Here is a 20,569-nt window from a genome sequence, read left to right on the forward strand (position 1 = left end):
GGCTTGGTAGCCACCTTCTGAGGCTTGCCTGTGCCTCAGCTGGCCCTGGGTGGCAGGGAGTTGAGGGACCTGGGGGACTCTGAAGACAGGCATGCAGCAAAGGGGACTGGGTGCTGCCATCTTGTGGCTGTGGGCGCTGCCATCCTTGAGGGTGGGGAACTCAATTAGCATATTCCATACTTATTGGCAGTGGGCGCCACCCTCTTTGAGGGCAGGGAAGTCAATTAGCATATTTCCTCCTTGTCTGTGGGTGCTGCCTTTGCAATGGTATGAAGGTCAATTAGCATATTCTCTCTCTATTAGGATAATTACATATTACATAAATAAATACACACTTAAACACAAAAATATATGTGTGTGTATGTTATGTTTTGCAACTAATAGCATGTTCTTCCAGGACATTTGGAAAATCTATTGAACAAAATAAACTGTTGAATATAAGATATCTAGAGACATAGAAGCACTGAACAGACTGTCAGATATCAGAGGGAAGGCAGGTGGGAAGAGATCAATCAAAGAGCTCGTATGCATTTATACATAACCCAAGGACACAGACCAATAGTGTGGCGAAGGCCTGGGGTGAAGGGAGGGCAGGCTATAAGGAATCAATGGGAGGGGGAAAAAAGACACATGTAAAGCTTTTAACAATAAAGATTTTTAAAAAATGTAAATCCTGTGTCGCACTATATACAAAAACCACTTGAAGATTATAGATAAAAATATGGAAAGTAAAAAAATATAAGATAGCATATTTATGATCTTTGTGTATACATAGATGTCTTAAATAGAACAAAAAAAAAAACCCTGCTTAAACATCTAGAAAAAGAAACCTATTACACTTCTGCAAAACTAGGACTTTTTTTTCACTTTTAGAAGCATGGAACAGACTGGAATCTCAGAGGGAAGGCAGGTTCTAAAAGAACAAAATGCCTTTAGGGAATATGTAATATGTATTTGTAGACCTGAAGCCATTTCTTTACCTGGAATGTTTTGTGTTTAGCCCTGCTTTAAAAAAAGTAAAGACACCATACTTCCAAGATGGCTTACAGCCAGTAGACATGACTTTGGCGGTTAGAATAGTTTTGCCTTTATTTGCTTGGGAAAAACCAATTTAGAAAAATAATAAGGCCCTTCTTACAAGCCATAATTACCTTGCTTTGCAACCCTTGCTATTTCCTGGTTGGCTCCTAGGCAGACTAAAACCCAGCAGCAATAAACAGACTAATCATTTTCCTATACTGAAGCCTCCGTCAGGAAACTCATTAATCTCATCTGTGTCAAAAGCAAATATCTTCACAGTCCTCCCTGCTTTGCCTTTCAGGTGACTCGGAGCACCTGGTTGCCAATTGCTAGCTGACGATAATTAGCTTTCAATTATCACCAGTTACATTTTCACCTGTTCAATTTGCAAATTCCTGAATTTTTTGGCTTGCCCTGTTAACCAGTTCTGACCTCTTCTGTCTTCCGTACACCTGCTCTGTGAGAACAGGGAAACAGCTCTCCGCTGGGGAATTCCCCCTCATCTGCCTTCCTGTCCAGCTTTATCCATCTGGTGTTAGACAGCACATGCTCTGCAAGGAAACATTTGGAGCAACCAGGTTCTTAGTTCCACTTTCCTGGAAGTGTTTCTGTGCCTTTTCTCATTTTATTCAGGAATAGCCAAATGATCCTTTATTTTAATAAGTAAACTTAAGAGATAACCAAGACAATAGCCAGACAATATAAAGAATGAGTGAATTTTCAACAATGAGAGTCACCTAAATTGAGTAATGGATTAAGATTTAATAAACCAGGAAATAAGATGAAATTAAAGGAGGTAATGCTGTAAGATTTAGTGTGAGCAAGATGTGTCATGCTAAGTATAGGTATCAAATTACAAAGCAGATATTGACCTAGTAATAGAAAAACACCTAATCATATGCAATTAATGTATTTATTACACCAATCCCCAACTTTCTTTCATTTCAGAAAATGTTTTATCTAGCTATTCAGTATAAACAAATATATATATGGAAATTACTTCTCTTTAAATTAAATTTATTGAGCTGACACTGGTTGATAAAATTAAATAGGTTTCAAGTATACAATTCTATGATGCATCATCTGTAGGTATTCTTCAATACTAAATTAGTCATTGTTTCACATATACAGTATGCTCACAATCTAAGCAATGAAAACAGCATATTTCATGAATATCTTCCTCTTATGGTAGATGGGTGAAAAGGCAGTTTGGGGCTTCATCCCAACTAAAATTTAACATTCACGTCTTTAAACATTAAATACCACCACATCTCTTAAAACAGCAGATTCTAATTTTGCAAATATACACACTAGAATACAACCTCTTCCTATACAGACCCTATTACCTTGAAAATAGCACTCTGTTTTTTTTTGTTTTTTTTTAATGGCAATAAATAGAAAAGTTAAAAAAAAATGGACTATATTGCTCAGGGAAGATGGTTAAATTGAGGCACCATGGATGGGCACAGACAAATACAGTAGGTTCTCCTGTTACGTTGAAGATCCATTCCTACGGTGATGTAATGCAATTTTCCCCATTAAGTCGGAACCCACCTGCATGAGCACCTATATCCCTCACATGGAGCGCACACACAGCAGTAATGAAGTGCAACAGAAAAAAAAAAATCAAAGAAAGATAATTCCTGACCTTTACTTGTGGTAAATAAATAATAAAAAACATAAAGCACATATGTATATATGTCAAAATGATAGAACTTTTTTTATATAAATAAATGGAAGATGGTGATTTAACCATGAAATGACCTAGATACATCGAGTCCAATGAAATGACCTACGTCGAGTCCAATGTAACCCAAGAACTCTCTGTGTATGTGTGTGTGTGTGTGTGTGTGTGTGTGTGTGTGTGTATTCAGTGCATATTCAGCAGCTTGAAGTAGGTTTATCAGACCAAAGGATATGGCTTCAAACATACATCAAAATATACACAATGAGCATTAATGCTGAGTCTGAATGTGCAGGACCAAATGTAATGGAATTAAGTATATTCCATTTATATTTAAGCACTTAGTGAGTATTATACAAATAGCATGTCTGAAGCCTCTGTAGGATTCCCTCCATCAGGGTTAGACTCATTTGATTTCAGCTGCCAGGAGATGTTTTGTAACAGACACTATCAGGTAATACTGCAACTTTCTCATCCCTCAGACTTCTGTAGGAAATCTGTGCAGGATAAAAAAAAATTTATAGTAATCACCAAGTATTCTAATTTGGCTTTTATTTCTGAGCCTCAGATAAGAAAAACTGAGTTAGAAATGGATTTGATTAATACTCAATTCCCAATTTCTTTATCCTGATTTAGCATGTTAATTCTTGTTGCAAAATTGTAGTTTCTGAATTTTTATGCACTTGTACACTGTTGAAGTTTTTCATTCAAATATTACTAAGAAATGGAGTCAACAAGAAAGATCTTTTGAAATCTTTAAAGATCCAACATATACTATCTCTATTTGGATAGTCAGTAACTGTTTTCACCCATAAGCCACTTATTTATTAACTGTTGACTGGAATGGTTCACTGGTTCTGTGATTTATATTTGTGGAATTTGACACATATCATGTAGGAAATATACTCTACTGTATTCTTGATTGCCTGGTACTTTTGAAGTGATATGATTTTTAATATCTTTATTCACCTGATGAAAACTGTATTGACTATTCTATAATCTATCTATCTATCTATCTATCTATCTATCTATCTATCTATCTATCTATACCTACCAATCATCTACCTATACCAGAGGCCCAATGCAGGAAACTCATGCAAGAGTAGGCCTTCTTCCCCCAGCTGCTGGCACCAGCTTCCCTCTGGTATCTAGGTCTCGGGCTTCCCTTGCAGCCCCGACTTTGTCCAGAAGGTCATCCAGAAAGATGTCTGGTCTAATTAGCATATTATGCATTTATTATTGTAGATATCTAGGTTTTTAAAATCACTTTCACTATGGCTTCTCATTTCCTAATAATGAGTTTATATAAACCACCTGTATTTGTTGCTCTCTGAAAAATAAGGCCCCAGAGCTGAGATAGCATGTAAATGTTGAAAAGCAGGGAATCAATTATTAGAATTATAGTATCTATATACTGTGGAATGCAACCCAAGTACTCTGTTGCAAATGTAGAGTATTTAATGTGGATGGTATTCCATATTTCAACGAATACACATCTCCCAGCTTTTCTTTTTCCCAAAGGGTAAATATGTGAATTAAGTTTGGTCAATTATTTGTGACAGGAGGTTTCCAGGTAAGAGCAGATTCATCTGTCTTTTCCCTACATTTCCTCAAACATAGATACAAAGATGAAGGGCGAACAACCATTGTGCTTTAACAAGATAACAATAAAAATGAAGGTGATATCACTTTCTAAGGAGACTATATTTGTATTGGAATCAGGGTCCTGCCATGAAAGAATTGCATTACTGCCAACACATGAAAAAGTCCAATGTATGGATCTTCTCATATCTGATGATACTGAGTTCAACTGTCACACAGATCAAACCAGATAAAAAATTGTGAGAATTAATAAACATGGTCTAAGCCACTAAAGTTGGAGTAATTTGTTTTACAAAAAAAAAAAATGATTAGCATATCTACTCATGTCTATACCATTTACAGGGGTTGACAAAAGTAGGTTTACAGTTGTATTTATGTGAAACACAGAGTTTATTCTTTTTTATTCGTTAATTATTGTATTATTGTGTTGGAACTGCAAACCTACTTTTACCCACCTATAGATGAATACATTGAAAAGATAGGATCATATTACAATGTGGAACAAAAAATTGGAATAATATTTTCCCCATATGGAGTAAAATGATTTTTGTGATTCTCTCCATAGCTAGAGAAAACCTAGGAAGTAGGTAGAAGTATATTTACTTTCCATTAAAAAAAAATAGCTGTATCTTTGGGTCTTGAATCTGGCCTTGCTTACATCAGATGATCTTTAGGGAACTTGGTATTTTGCTGTCACCAAGAGAAGTTGCTTTACTTTTTTTTTTTTCTTTCTCACCCCAGGGTATTTTTCCTTTCATTTTTAGAGACAGTGGAAGGAAGGTACTCCTCAGAAAGAGAGAAACATCAATATGAGACATTGATTGGTTGCCTCCCACATGTGCCCTGACCAGGAACAGGGATCTAGCCTGCAACTGAAGTACTACCATAGGTGTACTGGTAATAATGGCAGATTTTGTAATCAAAGAAAACATGATAATTTCAAGAGAAACATCAAAGTGCTTTATTCAAAGTGATGTCCATCGCTAGCTATACATTTCCCCCCTCTTTCAGGTAATTTGTGGATACCTTTGCAATAGACCTTTTCTTGTTTTGAAGCAAACCATTCAGATACCCAATTTCCCACCTCCGCGTATGTTTTGAAGTTCTTCTCAGAAAGTGCATGTGCTATTGATCAGAACAAGTGGTAATCTGAAGGAGCAAGGTCTGGTGAATACAGTGGGTGGATTAATACTTCCCAGGCAAGATCTTTTAACATGCATTTAACTGGTTTTGAAGTGTATGACGGTGCATCATCATGAAGCAAAATTACTTTGCTGTGTTTTCTGGCACATTCTGGTCATTTCACGATCAAAGCGTGGTTGAAATTGATGATTTGCTGTTGGTAGCAATCAGTATTAATGGTTTCACCTAGTTTTAGAAGCTCATAATACCCCACACCTTCCTGATCCCACCAAACACAGAGCATTGTCTTCTTTCCAAAGCGATTTGGCCTTGCAGTCAATGTTGATGCTGACCTGGATCAACCCATGATTTTGTGCATTGGGATCCTCAAAATAAATCCACTTTTCATCGCCAGTCACAATTCGATGGTGGTGTTGAAGCAACATTTTACTGATGACTTTTCGGTTTTCCATTTGTCTTTCGTTCAGTTGATGTGGTACCATTTTCCTTCCTTTAAAATCTTTCTCATTGCTTGTAAATGACCAGAAATTGTTTCCTGAACAACTTTTAAACTTTCTGCAAGTTGTTTTTGAGTTTGACATGCATCTTCATCCAATAATGCTTGTAATTGTTGATCTTCAAACTTTTTGGTTGACCGAGGCGTTGTCTTTCATATTGAAATCATCACTTTTAAGGCATTTAAACCAGCATTCACAAGCATCTTGAGATGGAGCATGTTCACCATAAGCTTCCCGAAGTATCTAATAACTTTTTCTTCAAAATAAAGTAATGAATTAAAACTTCCCACAAGCACTTTTTTTTGGGGGGGGGGGGCATGGAATTTGACATTTTTAAGTGTAAAAATATGATGTTAACACCTTCAGCAAATTTGACATGACATTTTGAAGCTTGCTGTCAATACAACAAAATAGCATACATTTCAAATCGCACATATATTAACATATGTGTAACTTCATCTATTGAAAAAATTCTGCATTATTAACTGGTACATCTAGTATATGCCTCTGACTAGAATTGAACCCTGGACCCTTCATTCTATGATGCTTTATTCACTGAGCCAAACTGGCTAGGGTAAATTTGCTTTATCTTTATCTGTTGAGAGAGGCTAATTCTTTGAGTTGAAGTATCTGTGTGCCCAGATCTAGAAGAAAAAGAGAAATCTGTAATTTAGGTCATTCCAGAAGCACACAGGGAAAAAAGGATTCCAGTGCCAGAAAGTCATTTGGGAGGTGCAGAACTAAGAAACAATAAAGGAGGGGCGCAGCAGAAAAGGGAAGGAGACAGAAGGTGCTTTCTTCAGCTTGCTCCCATAGGGGCCACTGGAGCTCAATCCTGTAAGGAAACTATGAACTGGTATACAACACTTGACTCAGAATCGCCTGTGCACCCCCACTCATCTCTCACAGAGGGGAGGGAGCTGCAATATTTGCACACCAACTCCAATGAGTTGAGGCCTGGGTCTCCAGATGGCTCTATTGGAGAAGGGCTTTTCCTGGCCAGGAAGAAAACAAAATGCCTCGGGCCTAGCTGAGTTCATCAGAGAACAATGAAAGGTCCAAGAGATATGGGCCTGATAGTGTCTGCTTCAGGGATTTTTCCTACCATTAGGCAAAGGAGAAGGATTGTTGATTTGACAAATTCTGAGACTGGCCTACTTGCCTAGAGGTTGGGAAGCTGGAACTAGGAAGGCTATTGTTACCATGGTTACTCTGAATAGAGACCCTGAGGGCAGAGTAGGCAGAGGCTGATTCTGGGTTTGCTTGGCTGGCCCATCAGACTACCAGGATCTCCAGGGTTCTCATGCTGCAGAAAGCAGGGCCTAAGGCAGCCAGGTATGGCCAAAGGAGGAAGGGGACAAGGCTTGGCTACCTCACTGCCAAATGATTAAGGTAAGGATTTTGCCTCATTAGTAAGTGAGGCATGGGCCCAAGTGATTTAGAAAAATTAAATCATGTACATTTCCTGCACCTAAGTGATATGGAATAAATTAGACTTGCAATGGGTAATGTTGATATATTTTAATTGTTATGTGACAGCCAGACTTCTATTTTTGGGGCATCAATGGATTATGTATAAAATTAAGAGGATCATCCTTGAATTTTATCTGTATCTGAGAATTTCCTTAGGAGAAATCCCTAAATGTGGAATTCTAGATCAAAAGACATGCAAAGTTTGAGTTTTAAAATATATTGTAAAATTGTCTTTCAGTATGGATATATTGATTAATATATAGTTCCATAATGTACTTGGGTTTTAATGATGCATAAGTGCCATTTCATATCTTTTAACTACATGCAACTATTTTTAGCTTTCCTGTCAATATTCTATAATTTTACAAACAACAGAAATTCTAAATGTATCAACTCAAAATTGTTTTTAATTAGAGTAGTTGATATTCTTCCCATTTTTATAATATTTCTGGAAATTTTGAACATAATTGTTTCTTTTGGTATGTAAGTTTTCCACATCCATTTGCTAAAGTGGCTTGTCTTTGTCTAATATTAAATTGGTTTGATTTAATGTAAGGGAGTAAAAAGAATTCTAGTTCAGTGACTCATTGTTTTCCACCTTTTTTTTTTTTAAATTATTATTCTTTAATCAGAGAGGAAGGGAGAGGGAGAGAGAGATAGAAACATCAATGATGAGAGAATCATTGATGGCTTCCTCTTGCACGCCCCTCACTGGGGATCAAGCCCACAACCTGTACATGTGCCCTTGACTGTAATTGAACCAGATGCCTTTCAAGTCTGCAGGCTGATCCACTGAGCCAAATCGGTGAGAGTTCAAATTTGTTTTTATTACCTTATTATTTATTTAGTTTGGATGATAGAATGGATAAATAAAATTCCATCTACACTTATAAATACCTACTAGTTGATTTACAACACTGGAAAGTCCCTGTAAGTAAAAGGAAATGAAAGAGATTGCATCTCTCATAATTTAGAATCTCATCAGGAAGTAATATTAAAATTGGCTTTCAGAGTATAATCAAGCATTTTGTTCATTTACCTTTAATTGATCTGCTATAAAAATGGAAGTGCAAAATGTAGATGAAATTGAAATACATTACAAATCAAAGAGGAGACTAAAATAAAACAATAAAATAGGATGGGGATTTTTATAAACCTGGGCCCTGTTGGGGTCCTTATCCTTAGTATTATTTAATATTTCTAGAGAGGGGAAAAAAATCCAATATCTTAAAATGTACTGCAATTTAAAATGATGTAAAAAAAAAAAATTCTGGATTGGGTTAAGTTTGAGTTACTTTTCAGTTTTGGGTTACTTTTCATTCAAAAAGGAGTTCTTCGACAGGTTGCTTGTTGTCTGGCTTATGGAACAGTCTTGAGAAACAGGCGGCATGGGTGAAGGGCTAATTATGGCGAGAAGAGGAGGGGGGTTAATGAGTGCTGTTACTCCTGTTACTCCCTTTTTCCCTGTACTAACTTAGCTTATAACCACGCCCCCCCCCCTTTTTTTTTTTTTTTTTTTTGTCAGAAATGCTCAGTGAAATAAATAAGACCAGGGAGTTAGGCATTACAGAGATTGGGCCTCCTATCTAAACTACAAATTCTTTAATTACCTTGAGCCTCAGTTTCCTTGTCTATATAATGTGAAAATTGGATAATTGTGAATATGAATAAAGACAACATGCATGCATTGTCTAGGTTTTAAGTGGCATTCATTAAGTCTCAAAGGATAACTATATTATTTTAATTTGCTCTTTTAGCTATTTTTCCTACTATTACTGTTTTTATCAGTATTGGGATGCTTTACTGCTTTGGTTAAGGTTGTGACATTTACTAGAAATGAAGGTAGCATTCCATTGGATTCAACTTTCTTACAATTCATACTTAAAAATGAATTCTAAATTATTATTTTTATTAAGTATGTCAATAGAATGAACTTTCTTTTAAATCTGAAGACATTCTTACTAAGAATTCTTATTAAGATTCTCTTAAATATATTTTTACTGATTTTAGAAAAAGTGTAAAGGAAAAGAGAGAAACATATGAGAGAATCACCGATCAGCTGCCTCTTGCATGCCCCCTATTGGGGATCGAACCTGCAACCCAGGCATGTGCCCTGACCTGGAATGAAACCTGCAACCTTTTGTTGTATGGGAGGACACTCATCCAACTGAGCCACACTGGCCAAGGCTTAAGAGTCTTAGGCATCTGTGTTATCTAGAAACTTAGTAGACAAATGTGATCATCTATATAATTCATTTTTGAGATTGGTTGTAATATGTAGTTCAGTGGTTACTAAGACTAGATGATAATTAAAATTACCTGGTGTGATTTTAAGACTCACAGAAAGTGATGTCCCATTTCGATCTTTTGCATTAGAGTTCCCAGACGGGTTATCGGTATAATATGGGGCACTTCTGATGATCAGACCAATGTGGCATCTGTTTCTGTTGCATCTTAGTAAATGTTACACCTTTAGTAAAATGGAGTAAAGATGCTATCCTCCCCTTTTATGGTATTTAACATGTGTTAGATCTGAGGATTACTTTTCAGAAATGCATTAAAAGTCCACATGTTTTCTTCCTTTCCTTTTGCTCTTCTAACAACATAGAGAGTTATTGAAGTCTAATTTCCTCCACATGCAAGGATCCTGGCACTCTGCACAGAAATTTTCACAGAAATTTGGGGAGATAATTCTTTGAGATGCTCCTGTGTTTACATATGGAGTTACCTATTTTTAAAAGCTGACAATTTACACAACATTCTGGGAAATAAGATGTGACTGTGGTTTGTGGAAGAGGAATGTGAGAGAAGTTCCATGACTTCTTTCCTCCATTAGGTTTTCTTTATCCAAATAACAATAACTCGCTCTCCATTCCAGGCTTGCAAAATTAAAGGCCTACATGGACCACGCTGGTGGAAACTCTTGCAAAATGGTTTCCTTGGTTGACTAAGTTAAATTTTTCCTGTACCCTTTTATTTGCAGGTTATGTGAGTGGGTCATAGTCTTTATTTCTCAAGCATATATATTCTTCCAGCTTTCTTGAAAGCTGGTAGTTTTCTTTTTAATTTTTGATAGAGAGATGAGTTCAACAAATATTTCATTTTCTCTTAACTCTGCTTTAAAAAAAAAAAATTAACTGTGCAGGTAGGATGATAAATGACATCTGACACAGGGTTTCAGTATCTGGAGACAATAGAGAATAGTGAGGATGATGATGAATGGAAGATTCATTCACTATCTCTGGAGAGCAGCTGTTCCTTAACTTACTGTTGCAATGTAGAAATAAAGACTAAGTGTTTCTGGATCTGATATCTTTTTTATTATTAAAACAAGTCTCCATATTTTTAGGAAATGAGAATTAATTTAAAAAAATTAAAAACATATTGTTGGTTTACACAATTCAAAGCAATGAAAACATGTCCATGGGATAAGATATGGCCCATTTTGTACCTTCCAGTAACCCTCACACTAGATCTTTATTAATTTCAAACATAAAAATTACCATGGATACTTGGCATTAACCCATTGTGGTGATATGAATTACTTTTCTATGTTTAATCAATAGTAAGTTTTTAAATTTTGATTTCTGTGTTGCTTTTAATTATAGCTTTCTGACATTGGGGTAAGATATTCACGCTAATGTAGTAGTTGGAAGTATTCTTAAGATAAATTTTTATCTATTCATTTTGCAGATGAAGAAACTGAGAAGCAAATGAAGTTGCTAAAAGTCATGCATCTAGTTAGTGGTAGAGTCAGGATTTGAACCCAGAATCCCTGAATATCACATCATCACTTGCTCTACCATTTTACTATATGCCTTCAATGTATTTATTAGTTTACTATAAAGCTTGGGAAATAAGATTCAATAGACACATTTTCCTTATGCATTTTCCCCACTGATATATTTCATAAGGCAAGATACATCTATTTGGCATTTTAGCAAAATTTAAAATGACCTCCTAAATGTGTGCTTTGTTATGATATTTCAACATAACTTAGATTTAGTGATGGCAGAAGTAAAATGAGCAAACTTGTGCCTTATCTTACATGTTAATAAATAACCACTTTTCTGCTTATTGGTTGTATTGGATAGTAAAGCCTCAGGAATGGGAAGTAAGGCATACACTGTGCTATTTTTTTAAATTATTTTAAAATTTCTTCTGGAATACATGATGAGTGAGCTATCCTAGAGTTTATATTTTGGTAACTTTATTTTGACTTTGTTCAGCACATTTATTATAACTAGTAAATTCTAGACCGTTTCCCAATGGAATTCAGATCTTCTAGCTTGGTCATATTTAGGAAATAGCAGGTAATAATGCACTTATTTAGTTTCCATTCAGAATCTGCTATTTCTTGGTGCTGGAAGATTTAGCCACAATCCCATTTACAGTGTTTATTACCTCTCAGAATCAGTGAGCAAGCATTTTCCTGGCCCTTTTATTTGTCTGTCTTGTCTATTGGCTATCCATTTTCCATTGTTGTCCCAGGTTGGCTGCCAATGGTATATTTCTCAGCCACTTAATAACTTTACTTAGACAGATTTATAAGAAGTGAAGTGCTGTCAAGTCCAGGAGATGTATAGATTGAGGCTTTCTTCGTCTCCTCTGCCCCTTCCAACTTTACAGAATAAGTCTGTCTCCTTAATAGCACTTTGGTCTTAATAGAGTGTGTCTTTCAGGGTCCAGCTTCAGCTGTATTATTGGAGCATGGCTTATGTTCATCTCTTCTGAGCTGGACTGCAGTTAAATAGGAGCAATTTATTTCTGCTGTTGTCAATATCACATTTCATGAACCTGAAACTCATTACATTTTTTTTTTCAAATTACCTTGCTTGGCTTTGTAAGGGCATTTTGTATTTGCCACAGATCATCCTTTTAGGTTTGGAAAGAAACTTTTTGTTACACTTCTGATTGGTATAATAGGGTGCCATCTAGGCTTAGTGTGGGCAGGAGAAAAAAAGCACATTTCTGATTATAGAAACTACACTTGCCATGCTCAGTCACAGGGATAGTGGTTGTGGAGCATCTAGCTCATGTTGCAAAGGAAGGAGGAAAAAAGAGCCTCTTCCATTAAAAAATTTGGTAGTAATATATCATAAATGTTGGGGATGTGTTTTCCTCCAAGAAATATATCAGAGGGGAAGCTGTGAGTATTATAAAGGACAACGGCTTAGTGGACATTGTGGTACTGGACTCAAATAATATTGTGTGTGTCTTATGTACATTTTATATTGCATTGGATCTTTTACCAAGTTTATCTGTATGATTCTCTAGAGCAGGAGTTGACTATGGCCACCACCTATTTATGTATGGCTCATGATCTAAGACTTGTTTTTACATTTTAAATGATTGAGAGAAAAAAAAAAACTTTCATGACATGTAAGCATTATATCAACTTCAAATTGTAGTGTCAGTGAATAAAGTTTTATTGGAACACAACCATACTCTTGTTTGTATGTTAGGTCTGTGGGACATTCATGCCACAACAGCAGTTTTGAGTAGTTTCTACAAGACGTTTTTAGCCCACAGAGCCTAAAATTACACTCTCTGATTCTTTACAGAAAAGTTTGCCAGTTTCTGTTCTAGAACACAGTGCTAGGCAACCAGGCATAGTTTTTTTCTCTTCTTCGCCTAATACTGCTCTTTAACATAAACTCTGGTCCCAGGAGCTACAAAGTCAGGACTGGCTCTCTGCCCAGATGGAGTTTCACAAATGAAAGCATTTCAGGATACAGCAAAAATTTCTCTACCCACCAATATCTCACTTAGTGTTCTGTAAGATACAGCTCTTCTATTCTTTTCTGATTTGACTTATTCCTTGAGTTCACCAATCCAAAGGTGATAGAGAGGGTCATTTTCTTTTTAGAAGACTACAGAAAAATACTTTAGAGTGGAAAAAGCCCTACACAGAGATTCAAGAAAACTAGAACCTAATTGGGATTCACCAAAGACTGACTCAGCTATATGCAAATTAGGCAATGCATTTGATGCTGGTTGGCCATGAATCCTAATTGCTGCATAGTAAATGGAAATCAAAACCCATATTCATTAAACAGGAAAACTAGTTTAAGTTAGGGAACAAAGTATATGCAGGGGGTCCCAAAAGTGTATACGTAACTTTGAATAATGATAAAGTTAGTGTTTATTAAAATACATTTCATTTTCAAAATGTAATAGAATCTACAGACTGTGTGTGTATACATGCTGCTGTACCTGGGTAACAAGAAAGTGAGCCATTGCCACCATCTGGGGGTAGCTGCTTTGAATCACAAGCACAGCATCTCAGAGATGAACCCAGTTTTGAAAGCTTCTTAAATGAATATCTAGAAAAATATATGATGTTATTGTGGTGTTCAATATTATCCACATTAATGAGTTCCTGAAGTTTCAAGATCTAAGCAAATTTATGACACCTTGAGAACAGGAACAATGTGTTATTTTAAATTATTCTTGTTAGTATCAAAGTAATACATATTCATTATAGCTTATATATTATAATTACACACATATAATTATAACAGATGTATATTATATATTCCCATAACATAGATGCTTGCTTCACTCATCAATATTTCAAAGACCCCCTACCCAAATTTGCAACTTACATGGCTAAATAGTATTCTCCTCACACTTCTTATTCATCAATTGTAGAGGTAAAATTGACTTTCTATTAGAGAAGATAAAAATAGCCCTCTTCCATCCAGTTACTATTTAAATAAATACTCAACATTTACATTATTATAGCTGTGTAAGCAGTTTCCTGCTCAAATATATATTACAAATTGCATTTCTGTGTTTGTTTTTTTTGTTCAGTTTTCTTGTAATTAATTATTATTTTTTCATTTGCTCAGGTATTACTGTAAAAGAAATCTACAATGAAACTATTTCAAATTTTTTGTTTTGCCTTTTTTGCTTTTTCCTAATTCTTTAAGACTACTACATGTGTGGTTTCAGAAATATTTGAGAATCCTGAGAACGTGCACAACAGCATGAAAAGGTCTAAAAGAAGCTATACTATGAATAGATGTGCAGTGAAATTTATAACAATGTGCACTGACATTTTAGGATAAGGCCAAATTGCATTTTAGAAAGTACAATAATGAAGGAATATTAAATAATCTGAATCTTATTCTGCCTGCCTCACACTTGAACTTCCTTCTCATTATCTCAAGTGAATTGTTTTGTGAACTTTTGTCAGGCTCACTCAAGCTCTGCTAATGTTTTACTGATGTTTTGATTTAATGTAGCAGATACTTGATCTTTTCTCACATTTTCAAACATCTATTATTTGAGCCACGTGGGGTTTGCTTCCATTACTTTTCCTAGAATGTGCCTGAGTTTGGGTGGTCAAAAGCAGTTAGTTGTTCATTCTTGGTCATCCCATTAATGCAGAGAAGAAAAGGGTAAAGATGATTTAAATGATGGCTAACACCAATGCTCTGTAGATCTAACTTCCTGCAGTAGTTTAATAATTATAGTCAAATACAAATAAAGATGGTCTTGTGTGAATTTTCTTCAACTGTATCAACCACTTTCTATGCGATCAGACTTTGTGTGACTTAATACATTTCACGGCACTCCCCTCAGTTTCCCTGCAATCATTCTTTGAACATGCAGTGTATCTTCCCACCTGAGGTTCTTGGGTCTGTCTTTCCTCTTGCTGGAATATTGTTTCTACTCCCTCCTTTTTCAAAGTTAAAAACAAACATTCCTCCTTTGACTGCATGTTAGTTTCTCCCCAGAAGCAGAACCAAATATGTGTATATTGAAAGGGATTTACTCTAAGGGATTGGCTCACACAATGTTGGGGCCTGCCAAGACCAGAATTTGCAAGGCATGCTGGGGACCCAGTGAAGAGTTGATGTTGTGGCTTTGAGTTCAGTGGCTGTCTGGAGGCACAGCTCTTTCTTTCTGTGATACTTGTCTTTGTCTCTTAAGATCTCCAAGTGATTGGATGGGGTGCACCCATATATGGAGGATAATATGCTTTGCTAACAATATACTGAGTCAATTGTTAATCTTATCTAAATAATACTTTCAAAGTAACAACTAGATTAGCATTTGAACAAACATTTGGGTACTGGCCTCTAGCCAAGTTAACACATATTAGCCATCACAGGTTGACACATCTCCATTCACTTTGGTCCTGATCCTGTTATAAGCTTCTGTTCCTAATATTTTTTTTTTTTTTTGCAACCATAATAATTGTAATTCAATGACTCCTGATAAACAGTAGTTCAATTTATGATTTTTCAACTTGATGATGGTGTGAAAGTGATACTCAGTTTAGTAGAAGCATACTTGGTGTTTTGGATTTTGATCTTTTCCCAGGCTAGCAATATGTGATAAGAAAATCTCTCCTGTTGCTGGGTATCTGCAATGAGCTACAGCTCCCAACAGGCTCATGGTCACAAGCATAATGAACTGACACTCAGCAGTATACTATGTTGTCAACATTTTTTTTTTTTTGATATTGTGTTTTAGCATCTCATTATGTGTATAAAATGGTCATCAGATGTTTTGTGTGTTTATTTTTAATTACATTTCCAATCTCCTTACTCCTTAATTATCTGTTCAGATTTTCTATTTCCTCATGATCCAATCTTGGTAGATTGTATATTTCTATCAATCTGTCCATTTTTCTGTTATCTAATTTGTTGACATATAATTGCTCATAGTCATCTCTTAAGATCTTTTGTATTTTTGTGGTATCAATTATACTGTCTCTTCTTTTATTTATAATTTTACTTATTTGCATCCTATCCTCTTTTTTATTAGTCTAGCTTAAGGTTTTTCAATTTATCCTTTCAAGAACCAATTCTTAGTTTTACTGTTTTTCTGGTTTCTATTACATTTATTTCTGTTCTAATCTTTATTATTTTCTAACTTTGTGTTTAATGTGTTCTTTTCCTACTTGCCTAAGGCATAAGGTTAGATTGTTTATTTGAAAATTTTCTCTTGAATTATATAACTTGGAACTAAATTGTCCCATAAAAGATTTTAGAAGGTGCTCAGTGGTTAGTGTTGAAGAGTGCCTTAATAAAATTGAGAGTAAGCTTCTTCTTACAAATACTGGCCTCCATATTTAGAGATGGATAATTATGGTTTTTTTTCATGGTAACTATTTTTAATTAAAAGCCAAGGTTTCTAGGAAAAATTGGGTTATAGGCTCAAATATTGCTATCCCTATCATTATTACCATAATATTAATTTTAAGTTGTGGAAGCAGATTTAGATTATTGAGCAACTACTTAACATTTCATAAATAATTCTATGAAATGGACATTAAATACTTTATTTCATAGATTTAAATAAATGACTCAGAGAGGGAAGTTAAGAGAATGGATATAAAGGAGAACTTAAATACACTCCAAATCCTGTGTACTTTCCAGTGTACTCATTTGAGGTAAAATAAAATGAGGGTAACACTTAGCTCAGATACACTCCAGTGCCAATGTTGTACTCTGGAGGAAATTCAAACACACACAATGCTATCTATTCTGAGAAATTAAAAATAATGCATATGCTGTCAAAAAGGTATTTAGAAATTCAGCCTCCCCTTAATAATCTTTCTCTTGTTCCTCTTATCTGGGTCAACAACTAGTTTGTGCTGAACACCCAGCAGGTTGGGAAATTAGTCACATGAGCCTTAGTGGTGGATTTTGTTGCCAGGGTTGTTTGCATGTAACTATATAAAAGTACTGTGCTCATGTTTACTTACTAAAATTCCCTTTCTTCATGGAGAAATGGATAAGCTGCAATTACTGATTAATTGTATTAGAGAACACATAATTACTGAGAAGAAATTAGGTTTAAAAAATTAAGCTATTGAGGTGGGGATGGGGGAAACTTTGATTAAATCTCATGAAGTAATAAATCAGCCACAATGTCCATATAGAGCAAGGTTGATTTTTGGGGTTTTTTTTTTTTTGGGCAGCCCGCCCTTGGTATCAGGTATAAGTTACATGTACTCACAGAAGATTAGTAAATGGCAATTTTTAAATTATAGTAGTTCTTTGCTGCATGAAGAACATTTTTTTTTTAAATGAGTGTTTTGTTCAAATAACATTGCTTCCTGAAAATGACAAAAGTGAAAGAACTAGCTAGTCCTTAATTTCAAGCAATGTTATCTCAAGCAATAATAGTTCAATGATTTTCTTCTTTTTAATGACCTGAAATCAGGGTATATGATTGATAATGTTTTCTTCACACTCATACCAGTAAAATCTTATGAAATGATCTCTTCATTTTTCATGATAGATTACTTTGAATAAAATAATATTTAGGCAATATCCAATATTAACCAGCCTTTTCCAGACATATCTAAATTACAACAAGCAGTAGGCTCCTCTAGCTGTAAATTGCTGTATTTCCGCAACAGAAATTTATTTTTTTTCATGGCCCCTACTCAATAGTATGGGTAAATAATTCTAGGGATAATGGTGTCATTATAAAAATATGTGGATTCTTTTTGCATAAACCCATTCAATTTCTAGAAAGTAGATAGATATGAAATAGACTTTTGCTGTAGAAATATCCTAATGACTTTAATTTAGTCACATATACACATTTATATGTGCATATTTATTATGTGTAAATTTACACAGTTGAAAGTGACTTTGAAACCCTATTTGTTTTATAGAACTACAAAGCTGCACTTTCTCTTAGAATTAAATTTTAAATATAACTTTATGAATTAAAACAAAGGAAAATAAAATCTTATTTAGAGGCTTTTTATAAAAAATCCAGAATTTATTTACTCTATGATATAGTTTGGAGGATTTGAACTGCGTTATGTTAACATAAATTAATACATCTTAATTGTGTACAAGTTTTGTATTCTATTATTCCTAAATCATTTTCAAAGAAATACAATGTATAAAACAAGATTTTTGGAGATTGAGCCTCTATGAAAATTCCTTAACAAAGTGATTTTGGAGAACCTTTGTTTACTTATTAAAAAATAGAGGGCTGAATTATTTCCAGATATTTTATTTCTGGTATTAATATTCTATAAGTAAGCTTTATGGAAATGGGCCTTTGTTTTGCTATGTGGCATACATCAGTTAGCTACACATTCAATTTGTTCAGATACAAATTTATAATTACACTAGAGGCCCAGTGCACAAAATTTGTGCACAGGGTGGGGGGTGTCTCTCAGCCCTTCCTGCACCCTCTCCAATCTGGGACCCCTCCAGGGATGTTAAACTGCCCATTTATGCGGGCAGTCAGACATCCCTCTCACAATCCAGGATTGCTGGCTCCCAAATGCTCACCTGCCTGCCTCCCTGATTGCCCCTAACTGCTTCTGCCAGCCAGCCTGATCGCCCCTAACCGCTGCCATGCCAGTCTGATTGATGTTTAACTGCTCCCCTGCCAGGCTCTTTGCCCCCAACTTCCCTCTGTCAAACTGGCCACCCCTAATTGCCCTCCCCTACAGGGTTGATCACCTCCAACTGCCCTCCCTTGCAGACCTGGTCCCTCTCAACTGCCTTCCCTTGCAGGCCTGGTGCCTCCCAACTGCCTTCCCCTACTGGCCATCTTGTGGTGGCCATCTTGTGTCCATATGGGGGCAGGATCTTTAACCACATGGGGGAAGCTATCTTGTGTGTTGGAGTGAGGGTCAATTTGCATATCATGCTTTTATTAGATAAGATAGAGGCCTGGTGCATGGGTGGGGGCTGGCTGTTTTGCCCTGAGGGCCTGTGGTGGTTTACAGGCTGGCCATTACCTCCCCCGCTCCCCCTCGCCCAGTGACCCAAGCAGAGGCCCTGGTATCTGGAATTTATTTACCTTCTACAATTGAAACTTTGTAATCTGGAGCGAAGCCAAGCCCCCTGATCACTCTGTAGCTGCCGCCATTTCTGTTTGGTTTTATGTATCTTCTATAATTGAAACTTTGTAATCTGGAGTGGAGGCCTAGGCTGGCCAGGGCAGGTGGAAAGCTTTGCTTCCTTCATTGCCAGGGTCAACCCTATCCTGCTCTCTCCAGCTCCATGGCTGCCACCATTTTTCTTGGGATTTATCTTCTATGATTGAAACTTTGTATCCTTGAGTGGAGGCCTAGGCTGGCCAGGGTGTGTGGAAGGCTTGGCTTCCTCTATTGCTGGAGAAACCCAAGCCTCTCAATTGCTCTCTGTGGCTGCAGCCATCTTAGCTGGGGTTAATTTGCATATTTTCTCTGATTGGCTGGTGGGTGTGGCTTGAGCAGAGTGATGGTTAATTTGCATATTACTCTTTTATTAGGTAGGCTAGAAAGCCACTTTGAAATATTTTATATGTGAAATATAAAGTTCTTTGCTGCAAAAAAAAAAAAAAAGGTAAAAAAACCATAGAGAGGACTATAAATAAGAACTGAGAGAACAATAAAAACAATTGATATCATGAGGTTTCAAGCTCCTCAATTAGTCTTGGTTCCAGTCCAGACTGATGTTGACACAGCATTATTATTCTTGAAAATATATTGAAACTTCAGAACTGCGAGCTGTTTTGCATGATTTACTTGGTAAACAATCATACCAAGTGGAGAGGGAGGAGTCGTCTACAGTCTATATGTAGTATTCAAGCACACTTACTTTGATATGCATGTGTTTATATGTTCTTTCTTTGGGCTAATTTCTTTTCAAAGAGATGTCACCAAAAATGGAGTAAGGAGAATAAAAAGGAAAGCCATGTAGACTGAGCAAATATGCATAAGCAAACTGAATTAATTATGTAAAAACAGGCTTCATTCCTTTCTCTGGGATTTAATATGACCTTGAGAGTACATAATCTCTGAGAGAACAATTTGTAAAGTAAAAGAATGGTGTTCTAGTTTGAATGCATGAAAAAAGATGAAGTGTTCTGAACATCATAATAATAAACTCAGAAAAATAATGAAACTCACTCTGATGTTAATATGCAAGCACCAGGGGGGATCCAGTAGACAGATAACAATACATTTCAGTTTTACATTAATTATACCATTTGACAAACTGAACATTGTGTTGCTTATGTCCAACAGCCCTTATAGAGGCAAGATCACAGTCAGAGTGTGAGATGTCAAAATGCTGGAAATCTGTCTTCCCAGGAGGATTTTTGCCAATTAGTTTGGGACTAAAGAATCCTGCCAGGCATGAGGCTGCCCAGCAAGGTAGAGGATCAGAAA

The sequence above is a fragment of the Pipistrellus hanaki genome, assembly GCF_964339955.1.
Source record: "Pipistrellus hanaki genome assembly, chromosome: 10".
NCBI classification, from domain to species: Eukaryota; Metazoa; Chordata; class Mammalia; order Chiroptera; family Vespertilionidae; genus Pipistrellus; species Pipistrellus hanaki.